General features: G+C 46.2%; 1 long non-coding RNA gene across 2 annotated transcripts in view; it reads right to left on the reverse strand.

Moving 5' to 3' along the window:
• Positions 1-21,133, reverse strand: part of LOC140391762 (uncharacterized) — a 275,634-nt gene that overhangs the window by 176,229 nt on the left and 78,272 nt on the right. The window lies entirely within an intron of this gene.

Here is a 21,133-nt window from a genome sequence, read left to right on the forward strand (position 1 = left end):
CTCTGCCTTCTATGACCTAGCCAGTTCTGTATCCACCTTGCCAGCTCACCCCTGATCCCATGTGACTTCACCTTTTGTACTAGTCTACCATGAGGGACCTTGTCAAAGGCCTTACTGAAGTCCATATAGACAACATCCACTGCCGTACCTGCATCAATCATCTTAGTGACCTCCTCGAAAAACTCTATCAAGTTAGTGAGACACGACCTCCCCTTCACAAAACCATGCTGCCTCTCACTAATACGTCCATTTGCTTCCAAATGGGAGTAGATCCTGTCTCGAAGAATTCTCTCCAGTAATTTCCCTACCACTGAAGTAAGGCTCACCAGCCTGTAGTTCCCTGGATTATCCTTGCTACCCTTCTTAAACAAAGGAACAACATTGGCTATTCTCCAGTCCTCCGGGACATACCCTGAAGACAGTGAGGATCCAAAGATTTCTGTCAAGGCCTCAGCAATTTCCTCTCCAGCCTCCTTCAGTATTCTGGGGTAGATCCCATCAGGCCCTGGGGACTTATCTACCTTAATATTTTTTAAGACGCCCAACACCTTGTCTTTTTGGATCTCAATGTGACCCAGGTTATCTACACACCCTTCTCCAGACTCAACATCTACCAATTTCTTCTATTTTGTGAATACTGATGCAAAGTATTCATTTAGTACCTCGCCCATTTCCTCTGGCTCCACACATAGATTCCCTTGCCTATCCTTCAGTGGGCCAACCCTTTCCCTGGCTACCCTCTTGCTTTTTATGTACGTGTAAAAAGCCTTGGGATTTTCCTTAACCCTATTTGCCAATGACCTTTCGTGACCCCTTCTAGCCCTCCTGACTCCTTGCTTAAGTTCCTTCCTACTTTCCTTATATTCCACGCAGGCTTCGTCTGTTCCCAGCCTTTTAGCCCTGACAAATGCCTCCTTTTTCTTTTTGACGAGGCCTACAATATCTCTCGTTATCCAAGGTTCCCGAAAATTGCCGTATTTATCCTTCTTCCTCACAGGAACATGCCGGTCCTGAATTCCTTTCAACTGACACTTGAAAGCCTCCCACATGTCAGATGTTGATTTGCCCTCAAACATCCGCCCCCAATCTATGTTCTTCAGTTCCCGCCTAATATTGTTATAATTAGCCTTCCCCCAATTTAGCACATTCATCCTATTACCACTCTTATCCTTGTCCACCAGTACTTACTGAATTGTGGTCACTGTTACCGAAATGCTCCCCTACTGAAACATCTACCACCTGGCCGGGCTCATTCCCCAATACCAGGTCCAGTACCGCCCCTTCCCTAGTTGGACTGCCTACATATTGTTTTAAGAAGCCCTCCTGGATGCTCCTTACAAACTCCGCCCCGTCTAAGCCCCTGGCACTAAGTGAGTCCCAGTCAATATTGGGGAAGTTGAAGTCTCCCATCACCACAACCCTGTTGTTTTTACTCTTTTCCAAAATCTGTCTACCTATCTGCTCCTCTATCTCCCGCTGGCTGTTGGGGGGCCTGTAGTAAACCCCCAACATTGTGACTGCACCCTTCTTATTCCTGATCTCTACCCATATAGCCTCACTGCCCTCTGAGGTGTCCTCCCGCAGTACAGCTGTGATATTCTCCCGAACCAGTAGCGCAACTCCGCCTCCCCTTTTACATCCCCCTCTATCCCGCCTGAAACATCTAAATCCTGGAACGTTTAGCTGCCAATCCTGCCCTTCCCTCAACCAGGTCTCTGGAATGGCAACAACATCATAGTTCCAAGTACTAATCCAAGCTCTAAATTCATCTGCCTTACCCGTAATAATTCTTGCATTAAAACATATGCACTTCAGGCCACCAGACCCGCTGTGTTCAGCAACTTCTCCCTTTCTGCTCTGCCTCAGAGCCCCACTGTCCCTAGTCCCTCGTTCTCCCTCAATGCTCTCACCTTCTGACCTATTGCTCCCGTGCCCACCCCCCTGCCATACTAGTTTAAACCCTCCCGTGTGACACTAGCAAACCTCGCGGCCAGGATATTTATGCCTCTCCGGTTTAGATGCAACCCGTCCTTCTTATATAGGTCACAGCTGCCCCGGAAGAGCTCCCAGTGGTCCAGATAACGGAAACCCTCCCTCCTACACCAGCTGTTTAGCCACGTGTTTAGCTGCTCTATCTTCCTATTTCTAGCCTCACTGGCACGTGGCACAGGGAGTAATCCCGAGATTACAACCCTAGAGGTCCTGTCTTTTAACTTTCTGCCTAGCTCCCTGAACTCCTGCTGCAGGACCTCATGCCCCTTCCTGCCTATGTCGTTAGTACCAATATGTACAACGACCTCTGCCTGTTTGCCCTCCCCCTTCAGGATGCCCTCTACCCGTTCGGGGACATCCTGGACCCTGGCACCAGGGAGGCAACATACCATCCTGGAGTCTCTTTGACATCCACAGAAGCGCCTATCTGTGCCCCTGACTATAGAGTCCCCTATTACTATTGCTCTTCTGCGCTTTGACCCTCCCTTCTGAACATCAGAGCCAGCCGTGGTGCAACTGCTCTGGCTGCTGCTGTTTTCCCCTGATAGGATATCCCCCCCGACAGTATCCAAAGGGGTATACCTGTTCGAGAGGGGGACAACCACAGGGGATTCCTGCACTGACTGCCTGCCCTTTCTGGTGGTCACCCATTTCTCTGCCTGCACCTTGGGTGTGACCACATTTACATAACTGCGATCTATGATGCTTTCTGCCACCTGCATGCTCCTAAGTGCATCCAATTCCTGCTCCAACCGAACCATGCGGTCTGTGAGGAGCTCCAGTTGGGTGCACTTTCTACAGATGAAGCCATCCGGGACGCTGGAAGCCTCCCGGACCTGCCACATCTCACAGTCAGAGCACTGCACCCCTCTAACTGACATTGCGTCAATTAATTAAAATTAAAATAAAAAAAAAAAATTTAATATATTTTTTTTAAATTTCAAAGTTACTGTTAACTATCTGTTTCATAGCACTAGATTTCTAATAGAAATGCGAAAGCTAAATATAGTACTTTCTGATCTCTGGCTTAGATACCCCTCTAAATTATAATTAAGTAATTATGTTTAATGCTTAATTTTTTAAATTTAGTGTAGATTCCCAACCAGCCACTCAGGCCACAGCTTTTCTGTGATGTCACTTCAGTTTCCCCCCGACACACAATTTGAAAAAGGTATAAAAGTAAAAATGAGTAAAAATCATTTACTTACCTTCTTACCTTCTGAGTGTCTTAGATGTTCTCAGGTTCTCTCCCTGACAGAGACTGCTCCTCCGACTCCGAACCTTGACCTGCACAATGCTAATAATATAATATAATAATATAATATGGCACTTACCTCACAACAATGGGTCTTATTATTAGGTTAGAGGAGGAGGGCGGGTGGGAGACACTACACGTGTAGTGTCTCGGGTTTCCTCTCCACCAGAATTTATTGGTTGGGGGGGGGGGGGGGGCTTCCCAGAAGTCCCTGGGTCGAAAAAAATCAAACAGAAAAGATAAGTGTTTTTTTTAAAAGGATAAACGTACCTCCCAGAAATCACTTGCGCACCGCTCCCGCTGAAATCGACTGGCCTGTTCCTGTGCAGGTAAGTGTTTTTTTAAAAGGATAAACTTACCTCCCAAAAATCACTTGCACAGCGCTCCCACTGAAATCGACTGGCCTGTTCCTGTGCAGGTAAGTGTTTTTTTAAAAGGATAAACTTACCTCCCAGAAATCACTTGCGCACCGCTCCCGCTGAAATCAACTGGCCTGTTCCTGTGAAGGTAAGTGTTTTTTTAAAAGGATAAACTTACCTCCCAGAAATCATTTGTGCACCGCTCCCGCTGAAATCGACTGGCCTGTTCCTGTGAAGGTAAGTGTTTTTTTAAAAGGATAAACTTACCTCCCAGAAATCACTTGCGCACAGCTCCCGCTGAAATAAACTGGCCTGTTCCTGTGAAGGTAAGTGTTTTTTTAAAAGGATAAACTTACCTCCCTGAAATCACTTGCGCACCGCTCCCGCTGAAATCGACTGGCCTGTTCCTGTGCAGGTAAGTGTTTTTTTAAAAGGATAAACTTACCTCCCAGAAATCACTTGCGCACCGCTCCCGCTGAAATCGACTGGCCTGTTCCTGTGCAGGTAAGTGTTTTTTTAAAAGGATAAACTTACCTCCCAGAAATCACTTGCGCACCGCTCCCGCTGAAATCGACTGGCCTGTTCCTGTGCAGGTAAGGTTTTTTTTAAAAGGATAAACTTACCTCCCAGAAATCACTTGCGCACCGCTCCCGCTGAAATCGACTGGCCTGTTCCTGTGAAGGTAAGTGTTTTTTTAAAAGGATAAACTTACCTCCCAGAAATCACTTGCGCACCGCTCCCGCTGAAATCGTCTGGCCTGTTCCTGTGCAGGTAAGTGTTTTTTTAAAAGGATAAACTTACCTCCCAGAAATCACTTGTGCACCGCTCCCGCTGAAATCGACTGACCTGTTCCTGTGAAGGTAAGTGTTTTTTTAAAAGGATAAACTTACCTCCCTGAAATCACTTGCGCACCGCTCCCGCTGAAATCGACTGTCCTGTTCCTGTGAAGGTAAGTGTTTTTTTAAAAGGATAAACTTACCCCCCAGAAATCACTTGCGCACCGTTCTCGCTGAAATCGACTGGCCTGTTCCTGTGCATGTAAGTGTTTTATTAAAAGGATAAACCTACCTCCCAGAAATCACTTGCGCACCGCTCCCGCTGAAATCGACTGGCCTGTTCCTGTGCAGGTTAGTGTTTTTTTAAAAGGATAAACTTACCTCCCAGAAATCACTTGTGCACCGCTCCCGCTGAAATCGACTGGCCTGTTCCTGTGAAGGTAAGTGTTTTTTTAAAAGGATAAACTTACCTCCCTGAAATCACTTGTGCACCGCTCCCGCTGAAATCGACTGTCCTGTTCCTGTGAAGGTAAGTGTTTTTTTAAAAGGATAAACTTACCTCCCAGAAATCACTTGCGCACCGTTCTCGCTGAAATCGACTGGCCTGTTCCTGTGCATGTAAGTGTTTTATAAAAAGGATAAACCTACCTCCCAGAAATCACTTGCGCACCGCTCCCGCTGAAATCGACTGGCCTGTTCCTGTGCAGGTAAGTGTTTTTTTAAAAGGATAAACTTACCTCCCAGAAATTACTTGCGCACCACTCCCGCTGAAATCGATTGGCCTGTTCCTGTGAAGGTAAGTGTTTTTTTAAAAGGATAAACTTACCTCCCAGAAATCACTTGCGCACCGCTCCCGCTGAAATTGACTGGCCTGTTCCTGTGCAGATAAGTGTTTTTTTAAAAGGATAAACTTACCTCCCAGAAATCACTTGCGCACCGCTCCCGCTGAAATCGACTGGCCTGTTCCTGTGCAGGTAAGTGTTTTTTTAAAAGGATAAACGTACCTCCCAGAAATCACTTGCGCACCGCTCCCGCTGAAATAAACTGGCCTGTTCCTGTGAAGGTAAGTGTTTTTTTAAAAGGATAAACTTACCTCCCAGAAATCACTTGCGCACCGCGCCCGCTGAAATCGACTGGCCTGTTCCTGTGAAGGTAAGTGTTTTTTTAAAAGGATAAACCTACCTCCCAGAAATCACTTGTGCACCGCTCCCGCTGAAATCGACTGGCCTGTTCCTGTGCAGGTAAGTGTTTTTTTAAAAGGATAAACTTACCTCCCAGAAATCACTTGCGCACCGATCCCGTTGAAATCGACTGGCCTGTTCCTGTGCAGGTAAGTGTTTATTTAACAGGATAAATTTACCTCCCAGAAATCACTTGCGCACCGTTCTCACTGAAATCGACTGGCCTGTTCCTGTGCAGGTAAGTGTTTTTTTAAAAGGGTAAACTTATCTCCCAGAAATCACTTGCGCACCGCTCCCGCTGAAATCGACTGGCCTGTTCCTGTAAAGGTAAGTGTTTTTTTAAAAGGATAAACTTACCTCCCAGAAATCACTTGCGCACCGCTCCCGCTGAAATAAACTGGCCTGATCCTGTGAATGTAAGTGTTTTTTTAAAAGGATAAACTTACCTCCCAGAAATCACTTGCGCACCGCTCCCGCTGAAATCGACTGGCCTGTTCCTGTGAAGGTAAGTGTTTTTTTAAAAGGATAAACCTACCTCCCAGAAATCACTTCTGCACCGCTCCCGCTGAAATCGACTGGCCTGTTCCTGTAAAGGTAAGTGTTTTTTTAAAAGGATAAACTTACCTCCCAAAAATCACTTGCACAGCGCTCCCACTGAAATCGACTGGCCTGTTCCTGTGCAGGTAAGTGTTTTTTAAAAAGGATAAACTTACCTCCCAGAAATCACTTGCGCACCGCTCCCGCTGAAATCAACTGGCCTGTTCCTGTGAAGGTAAGTGTTTTTTTAAAAGGATAAACTTACCTCCCAGAAATCATTTGTGCACCGCTCCCGCTGAAATCGACTGGCCTGTTCCTGTGAAGGTAAGTGTTTTTTTAAAAGGATAAACTTACCTCCCAGAAATCACTTGCGCACAGCTCCCGCTGAAATAAACTGGCCTGTTCCTGTGAAGGTAAGTGTTTTTTTAAAAGGATAAACTTACCTCCCTGAAATCACTTGCGCACCGCTCCCGCTGAAATCGACTGGCCTGTTCCTGTGCAGGTAAGTGTTTTTTTAAAAGGATAAACTTACCTCCCAGAAATCACTTGCGCACCGCTCCCGCTGAAATCGACTGGCCTGTTCCTGTGCAGGTAAGTGTTTTTTTAAAAGGATAAACTTACCTCCCAGAAATCACTTGCGCACCGCTCCCGCTGAAATCGACTGGCCTGTTCCTGTGCAGGTAAGGGTTTTTTTAAAAGGATAAACTTACCTCCCAGAAATCACTTGCGCACCGCTCCCGCTGAAATCGACTGGCCTGTTCCTGTGAAGGTAAGTGTTTTTTTAAAAGGATAAACTTACCTCCCAGAAATCACTTGCGCACCGCTCCCGCTGAAATCGTCTGGCCTGTTCCTGTGCAGGTAAGTGTTTTTTTAAAAGGATAAACTTACCTCCCAGAAATCACTTGTGCACCGCTCCCGCTGAAATCGACTGGCCTGTTCCTGTGAAGGTAAGTGTTTTTTTAAAAGGATAAACTTACCTCCCTGAAATCACTTGCGCACCGCTCCCGCTGAAATCGACTGTCCTGTTCCTGTGAAGGTAAGTGTTTTTTTAAAAGGATAAACTTACCTCCCAGAAATCACTTGCGCACCGTTCTCGCTGAAATCGACTGGCCTGTTCCTGTGCATGTAAGTGTTTTATTAAAAGGATAAACCTACCTCCCAGAAATCACTTGCGCACCGCTCCCGCTGAAATCGACTGGCCTGTTCCTGTGCAGGTTAGTGTTTTTTTAAAAGGATAAACTTACCTCCCAGAAATCACTTGTGCACCGCTCCCGCTGAAATCGACTGGCCTGTTCCTGTGAAGGTAAGTGTTTTTTTAAAAGGATAAACTTACCTCTCTGAAATCACTTGCGCACCGCTCCCGCTGAAATCGACTGTCCTGTTCCTGTGAAGGTAAGTGTTTTTTTAAAAGGATAAACTTACCTCCCAGAAATCACTTGCGCACCGTTCTCGCTGAAATCGACTGGCCTGTTCCTGTGCATGTAAGTGTTTTATAAAAAGGATAAACCTACCTCCCAGAAATCACTTGCGCACCGCTCCCGCTGAAATCGACTGGCCTGTTCCTGTGCAGGTAAGTGTTTTTTTAAAAGGATAAACTTACCTCCCAGAAATTACTTGCGCACCACTCCCGCTGAAATCGACTGGCCTGTTCCTGTGAAGGTAAGTGTTTTTTTAAAAGGATAAACTTACCTCCCAGAAATCACTTGCGCACCGCTCCCGCTGAAATTGACTGGCCTGTTCCTGTGCAGATAAGTGTTTTTTTAAAAGGATAAACTTACCTCCCAGAAATCACTTGCGCACCGCTCCCGCTGAAATCGACTGGCCTGTTCCTGTGCAGGTGTTTTTTTAAAAGGATAAACGTACCTCCCAGAAATCACTTGCGCACCGCTCCCGCTGAAATAAACTGGCCTGTTCCTGTGAAGGTAAGTGTTTTTTTAAAAGGATAAACTTACCTCCCAGAAATCACTTGCGCACCGCGCCCGCTGAAATCGACTGGCCTGTTCCTGTGAAGGTAAGTGTTTTTTTAAAAGGATAAACCTACCTCCCAGAAATCACTTGTGCACCGCTCCCGCTGAAATCGACTGGCCTGTTCCTGTGCAGGTAAGTGTTTTTTTAAAAGGATAAACTTACCTCCCAGAAATCACTTGCGCACCGATCCCGTTGAAATCGACTGGCCTGTTCCTGTGCAGGTAAGTGTTTATTTAACTGGATAAATTCACCTCCCAGAAATCACTTGCGCACCGTTCTCACTGAAATCGACTGGCCTGTTCCTGTGCAGGTAAGTGTTTTTTTAAAAGGGTAAACTTATCTCCCAGAAATCACTTGCGCACCGCTCCCGCTGAAATCGACTGGCCTGTTCCTGTGCAGGTAAGTGTTTTTTTAAAAGGATAAACTTACCTCCCAGAAATCACTTGCGCACCGCTCCCGCTGAAATAAACTGGCCTGTTCCTGTGAAGGTAAGTGTTTTTTTAAAAGGATAAACTTACCTCCCAGAAATCACTTGCGCACCGCTCCCGCTGAAATCGACTGGCCTGTTCCTGTGAAGGTAAGTGTTTTTTTAAAAGGATAAACCTACCTCCCAGAAATCACTTCTGCACCGCTCCCGCTGAAATCGACTGGCCTGTTCCTGTAAAGGTAAGTGTTTTTTTAAAAGGATAAACTTACCTCCCAGAAATCACTTGCGCACCGATCCTGCTGAAATCGACTGGCCTGTTCCTGTGCAGGTAAGTGTTTTTTTAAAAGGATAAACTTACCTCCCAGAAATCACTTGCGCACCGCTCCCGCTGAAATCGACTGGCCTGTTCCTGTGCAGGTAAGTGTTTTTTTAAAAGGATAAACTTACCTCCCAGAAATCACTTGCGCACCGCTCCCGCTGAAATCGACTGGCCTGTTCCTGTGCAGGTAAGTGTTTTTTTAAAAGGATAAACTTACCTCCCAGAAATCACTTGCGCACCGCTCCCGCTGAAATCGACTGGCCTGTTCCTGTGAAGGTGAGTGTTTTTTTAAAAGGATAAACTTACCTCCCAGAAATCACTTGCGCACCGCTCCCGCTGAAATCGTCTGGCCTGTTCCTGTGCAAGTAAGTGTTTTTGTAAAAGGATAAACTTACCTCCCTGAAATCATTTGCGCACCGCTCCCGCTGAAATCTACTGGCCTGTTCCTGTGAAGGTAAGTGTTATTTTAAAAGGATAAACTTGCCTCCCAGAAATCACGTGCGCACCGCTCCCGCTGAAATCGACTGGCCTGTTCCTGTGCAGGTAAGTGTTTTTTAAAAGGATAAACTTACCTCCCAGAAATCACTTGCGCACCGTTCTCGCTGAAATCGACTGGCCTGTTCCTGTGCAGGTAAGTGTTTTTTTAAAAGGATAAATTTACCTCCCAGAAATCACTTGCGCACCGCTCCCGCTGAAATCGACTGGTCTGTTCCTGTGCAGGTAAGTGTTTTTTTAAATTATAAACTTACCTCCCAGAAATCACTTGCGCACCGCTCCCGCTGAAATCGACTGGCCTGTTGCTGTGAAGGTAAGTGTTTTTTTAAAAGGATAAACTTACCTCCCAGAAATCACTTGCGCACCGCTCCCGTTGAAATCGACTGGCCTGTTCCTGTGCAGGTCAGTGTTTTTTTAAAAGGTAAACGTAATCCCAGAAATCACTTGCGCACAGCTCCCGCTGAAATCGACTGGCCTGTTCCTGTGCAGGTAAGTGTCTTTTTTAAATTATAAACTTACCTCCCAGAAATCACTTGCGCACCGCTCCCGCTGAAATCGACTGGCCTGTTCCTGTGCAGGTAAGTGTTTTTTTAAAAGGATAAACTTACCTCCCTGAAATCACTTGCGCACCGCTCCCGCTGAAATCGACTGGCCTGTTCCTGTGAAGGTAAGTGTTTTTTTAAAAGGATAAACTTACCTCCCAGAAATCACTTGCGCACCGCTCACGCTGAAATCGACTGGCCTGTTCCTGTGCAGGTCAGTGTTTTTTTAAAAGGTAAACGTAATCCCAGAAATCACTTGCGCACAGCTCCCGCTGAAATCGACTGGCCTGTTCCTGTGCAGGTAAGTGTCTTTTTTAAATTATAAACTTACCTCCCAGAAATCACTTGCGCACCGCTCCCGCTGAAATCGACTGGCCTGTTCCTGTGCAGGTAAGTGTTTTTTTAAAAGGATAAACTTACCTCCCTGAAATCACTTGCGCACCGCTCCCGCTGAAATCGACTGGCCTGTTCCTGTGAAGGTAAGTGTTTTCTTAAAAGGATAAACGTACCTCCCAGAAATCACTTGCGCACGCTCCCGCTGAAATCGACTTGCCTGTTCCTGTGCAGGTAAGTGTTTTTTTAAAAGGATAAATTTACCTCCCAGAAATCACTTGCGCACCGCTCCCGCTGAAATCGACTGGCCTGTTCCTGTGAAGGTCAGTGTTTTTTAAAAGGATAAACTTACCTCCCAGAAATCACTTGCGCACCGCTCCCGCTGAAATCGACTGTCCTGTTCCTGTGCAGGTCAGTGTTTTTTTAAAAGGTAAACGTACCTCCCAGAAATCACTTGCGCACAGCTCCCGCTGAAATCGACTGGCCTGTTCCTGTGCAGGTAAGTGTCTTTTTTAAATGATAAACTTACCTCCCAGAAATCACTTGCGCACCGTTCTCGCTGAAATCGACTGGCCTGTTCCTGTGAAGGTAAGTGTTTTTTGAAAAGGATAAACCTAACGCCCAGAAATCACTTGCGCACCGCTCCCGCTGAAATCGACTGGCCTGTTCCTGTGAAGGTAAGTGTTTTTTTAAAAGGATAAACTTACCTCCCTGAAATCACTTGCGCACCGCTCCCGCTGAAATGGTCTGGCCTGTTCCTGTGAAGGTAAGTGTTTTTTTAAAAGGATAAACTTACCTCCCAGAAATCACTTGCGCACCGCTCCCGCTGAAATCGACTGGTCTGTTCCTGTGCAGGTAAATGTTTTTTTAAAAGGATAAACTTACCTCCCTGAAATCACTTGCGCACCGCTCCCGCTGAAATGGTCTGTCCTGTTCCTGTGAAGGTAAGTGTTATTTTAAAAGGATAAACTTACCTCCCAGAAATCACTTGCGCACCGCTCCCGCTGAAATCGACTGGCCTGTTCCTGTGCAGGTAAGTGTTTTTTTAAAAGGATAAACTTACCTCCCAGAAATCACTTGCGCACGCTCCCGCTGAAATCGACTTGCCTGTTCCTGTGCAGGTAAGTGTTTTTTTAAAAGGATAAATTTACCTCCCAGAAATCACTTGCGCACCGCTCCCGCTGAAATCGACTGGCCTGTTGCTGTGAAGGTAAGTGTTTTTTTAAAAGGATAAACTTACCTCCCAGAAATCACTTGCGCACCGCTCCCGCTGAAATCGACTGGCCTGTTCCTGTGCAGGTCAGTGTTTTTTTAAAAGGTAAACGTAATCCCAGAAATCACTTGCGCACAGCTCCCGCTGAAAACGACTGGCCTGTTCCTGTGCAGGTAAGTGTCTTTTTTAAATTATAAACTTACCTCCCAGAAATCACTTGCGCACCGCTCCCGCTGAAATCGACTGGCCTGTTCCTGTGCAGGTAAGTGTTTTTTTAAAAGGATAAACTTACCTCCCTGAAATCACTTGCGCACCGCTCCCGCTGAAATCGACTGGCCTGTTCCTGTGAAGGTAAGTGTTTTTTTAAAAGGATAAACTTACCTCCCAGAAATCACTTGCGCACCGCTCTCGCTAAAATCGACTGGCCTGTTCCTGTGCAGGTAAGTGTTTTATTAAAAGGATAGACCTACCTCCCAGAAATCACTTGCGCACCACTCCCGCTGAAATCGACTGACTTGTTCCTGTGCAGGTAAGTGTTTTTTTAAAAGGATAAACTTACCTCCCAGAAATCACTTGCGCACCGCTCCCGCTGAAATCGACTGGCCAGTTCCTGTGCAGGTAAGTGTTTTTTTAAAAGGATAAATTTACCTCCCAGAAATCACTTGCGCACCGCTCCCGCTGAAATCGACTGGCCTATTCCTGTGAAGGTAAGTGTTTTTTTAAAAGGATAAACGTACCTCCCAGAAATCACCTGCGCACCGCTCCCACTGAAATCGACTGGCCTGTTCCTGTGCAGGTAAGTGTTTTTTTAAAAGGATAAATTTACCTCCCAGAAATCACTTGCGCACCGCTCCCGCTGAAATCGACTGGCCTATTCCTGTGAAGGTAAGTGTTTTTTTAAAAGGATAAACGTACCTCCCAGAAATCACCTGCGCACCGCTCCCACTGAAATCGACTGGCCTGTTCCTGTGCAGGTAAGTGTTTTTTTAAAAGGATAAACTTACCTCCCAGTAATCACTTGGGCACCGCTCCCGCTGAAATCGACTGGCCTGTTCCTGTGCAGGTAAGGTTTTTTTTAAAAGGATAAACTTACCTCCCAGAAATCACTTGCGCACCGCTCCCGCTGAAATCGACAGGCCTGTTCCTGTGCAGATAAGTGTTTTTTTAAAAGGATAAACGTACCTCTCAGAACTCACTTGCGCACCGCTCTCGCTGAAATCAACTGGCCTGTTCCTGTGAAGGTCAGTGTTTTTTCAAAAGGATCAACTTACCTCCCAGAAATCACGTGCGCACCGCTCCCGCTGAAATCGTCTGGCCTGTTCCTGTGCAGGTAAGTGTTTTTTTAAAAGGATAAACTTACCTCCTAGAAATCACTTGCTCACCGCTCCCGCTGAAATCGACTGGCCTGTTCCTGTGAAGGTAAGTGTTTTATTAAAAGGATAAACTTACCTCCCAGAAATCACTTGCGCACACTCCCGCTGAAATCGACTTGCCTGTTCCTGTGCAGGTAAGTGTTTTTTTAAAATGATAAACTTACCCCCCAGAAATCACTTGCGCACCGCTCCCGCTGAAATCGACTGGCCTGTTCCTGTGCAGGTAAGTGTTTTTTTAAAAGGATAAATTTACCTCCCAGAAATCACTTGCGCACCGCTCCCGCTGAAATCGACTGGCCTGTTCCTGTGAAGGTAAGTGTTTTTTTAAAAGGATAAACTTACCTCCCAGAAATCACTTGCGCACCGCTCCCGCTGAAATCGACTGGCCTGTTCCTGTGCAGGTAAGGTTTTTTTAAAAGGTAAACGTACCTCCCAGAAATCACTTGCGCACAGCTCCTGCTGAAATCGACTGGCCTGTTCCTGTGAAGGTAAGTGTTTTTTTTAAATGATAAACTTACCTCCCAGAAATCACTTGCGCCCCGCTCCCGCTGAAATCGACTGGCCTGTTCCTGTGCAGGTAAGTGTTTTTTGAAAAGGATAAACTTACCTCCTAGAAATCACTTGCTCACCGCTCCCGCTGAAATCGACTGGCCTGTTCCTGTGAAGGTAAGTGTTTTATTAAAAGGATAAACTTACCTCCCAGAAATCACTTGCGCACACTCCCGCTGAAATCGACTTGCCTGTTCCTGTGCAGGTAAGTGTTTTTTTAAAATGATAAACTTACCCCCCAGAAATCACTTGCGCACCGCTCCCGCTGAAATCGACTGGCCTGTTCCTGTGCAGGTAAGTGTTTTTTTAAAAGGATAAATTTACCTCCCAGAAATCACGTGCGCACCGCTCCCGCTGAAATCGTCTGGCCTGTTCCTGTGCAGGTAAGTGTTTTTTTAAAAGGATAAACTTACCTCCTAGAAATCACTTGCTCACCGCTCCCGCTGAAATCGACTGGCCTGTTCCTGTGAAGGTAAGTGTTTTATTAAAAGGATAAACTTACCTCCCAGAAATCACTTGCGCACACTCCCGCTGAAATCGACTTGCCTGTTCCTGTGCAGGTAAGTGTTTTTTTAAAATGATAAACTTACCCCCCAGAAATCACTTGCGCACCGCTCCCGCTGAAATCGACTGGCCTGTTCCTGTGCAGGTAAGTGTTTTTTTAAAAGGATAAATTTACCTCCCAGAAATCACTTGCGCACCGCTCCCGCTGAAATCGACTGGCCTGTTCCTGTGAAGGTAAGTGTTTTTTTAAAAGGATAAACTTACCTCCCAGAAATCACTTGCGCACCGCTCCCGCTGAAATCGACTGGCCTGTTCCTGTGCAGGTAAGGTTTTTTTAAAAGGTAAACGTACCTCCCAGAAATCACTTGCGCACAGCTCCTGCTGAAATCGACTGGCCTGTTCCTGTGAAGGTAAGTGTTTTTTTTAAATGATAAACTTACCTCCCAGAAATCACTTGCGCCCCGCTCCCGCTGAAATCGACTGGCCTGTTCCTGTGCAGGTAAGTGTTTTTTTAAAAGGATAAACTTACCTCCCAGAAATCACTTGCGCACCGCTCCCGCTGAAATCGACTGGCCTGTTCCCGTGCAGGTAAGTGTTTTTTTAAAAGGATAAACTTACCTCCCTGAAATCACTAGCGCACCGCTCCCGCTGAAATCGACTGGCCTGTTCCTGTGAAGGTAAGTGTTTTTTTAAAAGGATAAACCTACCTCCCAGAAATCACTTGCGCACCGTTCTTGCTGAAATCGACTGGCCTGTTCCTGTGCAGGTAAGTGTTTTTTTAAAAGGACAAACCTACCTCCTAGAAATCACTTGCGCACCGCTCCCGCTGAAATCGACTGGCCTGTTCCTGTGAAGGTAAGTGTTTTTTTAAAAGGATAAACCTACCTCCAAGAAATCACTTGCGCACCGCTCCCGCTGAAATCGACTGGCCTGTTTCTGTGAAGGTAAGTGTTTTTTTAAAAGGATAAACTTACCTCCCAGAAATCACTTGCGCACCGATCCCGCTGAAATCGACTGGCCTGTTCCTGTGCAGGTAAGGGTTTTTTTAAAAGGATAAACTTACCTCCCAGAAATCACTTGCGCACCGATCCCGCTGAAATCGACTGGCCTGTTCCTGTGCAGGTAAGTGTTTTTTTAAAAGGTTAAACTTACCTCCCAGAAAACACTTGCGCACCGCTCTCGCTGAAATCGTCTGGCCTGTTCCTGTGAAGGTAAGTGTTTTTTTAAAACGGAAAACTTACCTCACAGAAATCACTTGCGCACCGCTCTCGCTGAAATCGTCTGGCCTGTTCCTGTGAAGGTAAGTGTTTTTTTAAAAGGATAAACTTACGTCCCAGAAATCACTTGTGCACCGATCCCGCTGAAATCGACTGGCCTGTTCCTGTGCAGGTAAGTGTTTTTTTAAAAGGATAAACTTACCTCCCAGAAATCACTTGCGCACCGATCCCGCTGAAATCGACTGGCCTGTTCCTGTGCAGGTAAGTGTTTTTTTAAAAGGATAAACTTACCTCCCAGAAATCACTTGCGCACCGCTCTCGCTGAAATCGTCTGGCCTGTTCCTGTGAAGGTAAGTGTTTTTTTAAAAGGGAAAACTTACCTCACAGAAATCACTTGCGCACCGCTCTCGCTGAAATCGTCTGGCCTGTTCCTGTGAAGGTAAGTGTTTTTTTAAAAGGATAAACTTACGTCCCAGAAATCACTTGTGCACCGCTCTCGCTGAAATCGACTGGCCTGATCCTGTGAAGGGAAGTGTTTTTTTAAAAGAATAAACTTACCTTCCAGAAATCACTTGCGCACCGCTCCCGCTGAAATCGTCTGGCCTGTTCCTGTGCAGGTAACTGTTTTTTTAAAAGGATAAACCTCCCTCCTAGAAATCACTTGCGCACCGCTCCCGCTGAAATCGATTGGCCTGTTCCTGTGAAGGTAAGTGTTTTTTCAAAAGTATAAACTTACCTCCCAGAAATCACTTTCGCACCGCTCCCGCTGAAATCGACTGGCCTGTTCCTGTGCAGGTAAGTGTTTTTTTAAAAGGATAAATTTACCTCCCAGAAATCACTTGCGCACCGTTCCCGCTGAAATCGACTGGCCTATTCCTGTGAAGCTAAGTGTTTTTTTTAAAGGATAAACTTACCTCCCAGGAATCACTTGCGCACCGTTCCCGCTGAAATCGACTGGCCTGTTCCTGTGAATGTAAGTGTTTTTTTTAAAAGGATAAACTTACCTCCCAGAAATCACTTGCGCACCGCTCCCGCTGAAATCGTCTGGCCTGTTCCTGTGCAGGTAAGTGTTTTTTTAAAAGGATAAACCTACCTCCTAGAAATCACTTGCGCACCGCTCCCGCTGAAATCGACTGGCCTGTTTCTGTGAAGGTAAGTGATTTTTTAAAAGGATAAACTTACCTCTCAGAAATCACTTGCGCACCGCTCCCGCTGAAATCGACGGGCTGTTCCTGTGCAGGTAAGTGTTTTTTTAAAGGATAAATTTACCTCCCAGAAATCACTTGCGCACCGCTCCCGCTGAAATCGACTGGCCTGTTCCTGTGAAGGTAAGTGTTTTTTTAAAAGGATAAACCTACCTCCCAGAAATCACTTGCGCACCGCTCCCGCTGAAATCGACTGGCCTGTTCCTGTGCAGATAAGTGTTTTTTTAAAAGGATAAACCTACCTCCAAGAAATCACTTGCGCACCGATCCCGCTGAAATCGACTGGCCTGTTCCTGTGCAGGTAAGTGTTTTTTTAAAAGGATAAACTTACCTCCCAGAAATCACTTGCGCACCGATCCCGCTGAAATCGACTGGCCTGTTCCTGTGCAGGTAAGTGTTTTTTTAAAAGGATAAACTTACCTCCCAGAAATCACTTGCGCACTGCTCTCGCTGAAATCGTCTGGCCTGTTCCTGTGAAGGTAAGTGTTTTTTTAAAAGGGAAAACTTACCTCACAGAAATCACTTGCGCACCGCTCTCGCTGAAATCGTCTGGCCTGTTCCTGTGAAGGTAAGTGTTTTTTTAAAAGGATAAACTTACGTCCCAGAAATCACTTGCGCACCATTCCCGCTGAAATCGACTGGCCTATTCCTGTGAAGCTGAGTGTTTTTTTTAAAGGATAAACTTACCTCCCAGAAATCACTTGCGCACCGTTCCCGCTGAAATCGACTGGCCTGTTCCTGTGAATGTAAGTGTTTTTTTTAAAAGGATTAACTTACCTCCCAGAAATCACTTGCGCACCGCTCCCGCTGAAATTGTCTGGCCTGTTCCTGTCCAGGTAAGTGTTTTTTTAAAAGGATAAACCTACCTCCTAGAAATCACTTGAGCACCGCTCCCGCTGAAATCGACTGGCCCGTTTCTGTGAAGGTAAGTGATTTTTTAAAAGGATAAACTTACCTCCCAGAAATCACTTGCGCACCGCTCCCGCTGAAATCGACTGGCCTGTTCCTGTGAAGGTAAGTGTTTTTTTAAAAGGATAAACCTACCTCCCAGAAATCACTTGCGCACCGCTCCCGCTGAAATCGACTGGCCTGTTTCTGTGAAGGTAAGTGTTTTTTTAAAAGGATAAACTTACCTCCCAGAAATCACTTGCGCACCGCTCCCGCTGAAATCGACTGGCCTGTTCCTGTACAGGTAAGTGTTTTTTTAAATGGATAAACTTACCTCACAGAAATCACTTGCGCCCCGCTCTCGCTGAAATCGACTGGCCTGTTCCTGTGAAGGTAATGTTTTTTTAAAAGGGTAAACTTACCTCTCAGAAATCACTTGCGCACCGCTCCCGCTGAAATCGACTGGCCTGTTCCTGTGCAGGTAAGTGTTTTTTTAAAAGGATAAACTTACCTCCCAGAAATCACTTGCGCACCGTTCTCGCTGAAATCGACTGGCCTGTTCCTGTGCAGGTAAGTGTTTTTTTAAAAGGATAAACTTACCTCCCAGAAATCACTTGCGCACCGCTCCTGCTGAAATCGACTGGCCTGTTCCTGTGCAGGTAAGTGTTTATTTAAAAGGATAAACTTATCTCCCAGAAATCACTTGCGCACCCCTCCCACTGAAATCGACTGGCCTGTTCCTGTGCAAGTAAGTGTTTTTTTAAAAGGATAAACTTACGTCCCAGAAATCACTTGTGCACCGCTCTCGCTGAAATCGACTGGCCTGTTCCTGTGAAGGTAAGTGTTTTTTTAAAAGGATAAACTTATCTCCCAGAAATCACTTGCGCACCGCTCCCGCTGAAATCGTCTGGCCTGTTCTTGTGCAGGTAAGTGTTTTTTTAAAAGGATAAACCTACCTCCTAGAAATCACTTGCGCACCGCTCCCGCTGAAATCGATTGGCCGTTCCTGTGAATGTAAGTGTTTTTTTAAAAGGATAAACTTACCTCCCAGAAATCACTTGCGCACCGCTCCCGCTGAAATCCACTGGCCTATTCCTGTAAAGCTAAGTGTTTTTTTTAAAGGATAATCTTTCCTCCCAGAAATCACTTGCGCACCGCTCCCGCTGAAATCGACTGGCCTGTTCCTGTGCAGGTAAGTGTTTTTTTAAAAGGATATATTTACCTCCCAGAAATCACTTGCGCACCGCTCCCGCTGAAATCGATTGGCCTGTTCCTGTGCAGGTAAGTGTTTTTTTAAAAGGACAAACCTACCTCCCAGAAATCACTTGCGCACCGCTCCCGCTGAAATCGACTGGCCTGTTCCTGTGAAGGTAAGTGTTTTTTTAAAAGGATAAACCTACCTCATAGAAATCACTTGCGCACCGCTCCCGCTGAAATCGATTGGCCTGTTCCTGTGAAGGTAAGTGTTTTTTTAAAAGGATAAACTTACCTCCCAGGAATCACTTGCGCACCACTCCCGCTGAAATCGACTGGCCTGTTCCTGTGCAGGTAAGTTTTTTTTAAAAGGATAAATTTACGTCCCAGAAATCACTTGCGCACCGCTCCCGCTGAAATCGACTGGCCTATTCCTGTGAAGCTAAGTGTTTTTTTTAAAGGATAAACTTACCTCCCAGAAATCACTTGCGCACCGCTCCCGCTGAAATCGACTGGCCTGTTCCTGTGCAGGTAAGTGTTATTTTAAAAGGGTAAATTTACCTCCCAGAAATCACTTGCGCACCGCTCCCGCTGAAATCGACTGTCCTGTTCCTGTGCAGGTAAGTGTTTTTTTAAAAGGATAAACTTACCTCCCAGAAATCACTTGCGCACCGCTCCCGCTGAAATCGACTGGCCTGTTCCTGAGAAGGTAAGTATTTTTTTAAAAGGATAAACTTACCTCCCAGAAATCACTTGCACACCACTCCCGCTGAAATCAACTGGCCTGTTCCTGTGAAGGTAAGTGTTTTTTTTAAAGGATAAACTTACCTCCCAGAAATCACTTGCGCACCGCTCCCGCTGAAATCGTCTGGCCTGTTCCTGTGCAGGTAAGTGTTTTTTTAAAAGGATAAACCTACCTCCTAGAAATCACTTGCGCACCGCTGCCGCTGAAATCGACTGGCCTGTTCCTGTGAAGGTAAGTGTTTTTTTAAAAGGATAAACTTACCTCCCAGAAATCACTTGCGCACCGCACGCGCTGAAATCGACTGGCCTGTTCCTGTGCAGGTAAGTGTTTTTTTAGAAGAATAAACCTACCTCCCAGAAATCACTTGCGCACCGCTCCCGCTGAAATCGACTGGCCTGTTCCTGTGAAGGTAAGTGTGTAAAAGGATAAACTTACCTCCCAGAAATCACTTGCGCACCGCTCCCGCTGAAATCGACTGGCCTGTTCCTGTGAAGGTAAGTGTTTTTTTAAAAGGATAAACTTACCTCCCAGAAATCACTTGCGCACCGCTCCCGCTGAAATCGACTGGCCTGTTCCTGTGAAGGTAAGTGTTTTTTTAAAAGGATAAACTTACCTCCCAGAAATCACTTGCGCACCGCTCCCGCTGAAATCGACTGGCCTGTTCCTGTGCAGCTAAGTGTTTTTTTTTCACGGGTCAGCCGACAAGTTTTCCCCCTCCTTCGGGATGCGCCCACCTACACAGAAGTGATGGCTCTCCTAAAAGGACAGTACATCAGGACTGTGAATCAGGTGTTTGCCAGGCACCTCCTGGCCATGAGACGGCAATTCCCGGGGGAGTCTCAGGATGATTTCTTGCGTGCTCTGTGGATACTTGGTCGGAACTGTAATTGCCAGGCGGTGTCGGCAGTCCAACACACAGAACTGCTGATCAGAGACGCCTATGTCACGGGCATTAAGTCCAATTACATTCGCCAGACACTGCCTGGCAATTACAGTTCCGACCAAGTATCCTTCGGCGTCACCAATGGGGTCTCTGTCTTCCAGCGAGAGATGGACCAAATGTTGACCAGTACGGGCTGCCGGCCACGTTCCCGTGCTAGATAATGTCACCATCTGCGGCCACGACCAGCAGAAGCACGACGCAAATCTCCAGAAATTCCTCCGTCCGCCAAACGCCTTAACCTCACCTACAATAAGGAGAAATGAATTTTCCGCACCACCCGCTTAGCCATTCTTGGCACTCAATAACCCCACGCCCTGTTTACACACATTCAATAACCCCACACCCTGTTTACACACACTCAATAACCCCACACCCTGTTTACACACATTCAATAACTCCACACCCTGTTTACACACATTCAATAACCCCACACCCTGTTTACACACATTCAATAACCCCACACCCTGTTTACACACATTCAATAACCCCGCACCCTGTTTACACACATTCAATAACCCCGCACCCTGTTTACACACATTCAATAACCCCACACCCTGTTTACACACATTCAATAACCCCACACCCTGTTTACACACATTCAATAACTCCACACCCTGTTTACACACATTCAATAACCCCACACCCTGTTTACACACATTCAATAACCCCACACCCTGTTTACACACATTCAATAACCCCACACGCTGTTTACACACATTCAATAACCCCACACCCTGTTTACACACATTCAATAACCCCACACCCTGTTTACAAACTTCAATAACCCCACACCCTGTTTACACACATTCAATAACCCCACACCCTGTTTACACACACTCAATAACCCCACACCCTGTTTACACACACTCAATAACCACACCCTGTTTACACACACTCAATAACCCCACACCCTGTTTACACACATTCAATAACCCCACACCCTGTTTACACACACTCAATAACCCCACACCCTGTTTACACACATTCAATAACCCCACACCCTGTTGACACACACTCAATAACCCCACACCCTGTTTACACACACTCAATAACCCCACACCCTGTTGACACACACTCAATAACCCCACACCCTGTTTACACACACTCAATAACCCCAC

This window comes from Scyliorhinus torazame, chromosome 15 (genome assembly GCF_047496885.1).
Source record: "Scyliorhinus torazame isolate Kashiwa2021f chromosome 15, sScyTor2.1, whole genome shotgun sequence".
NCBI lineage: Eukaryota > Metazoa > Chordata > Chondrichthyes > Carcharhiniformes > Scyliorhinidae > Scyliorhinus > Scyliorhinus torazame.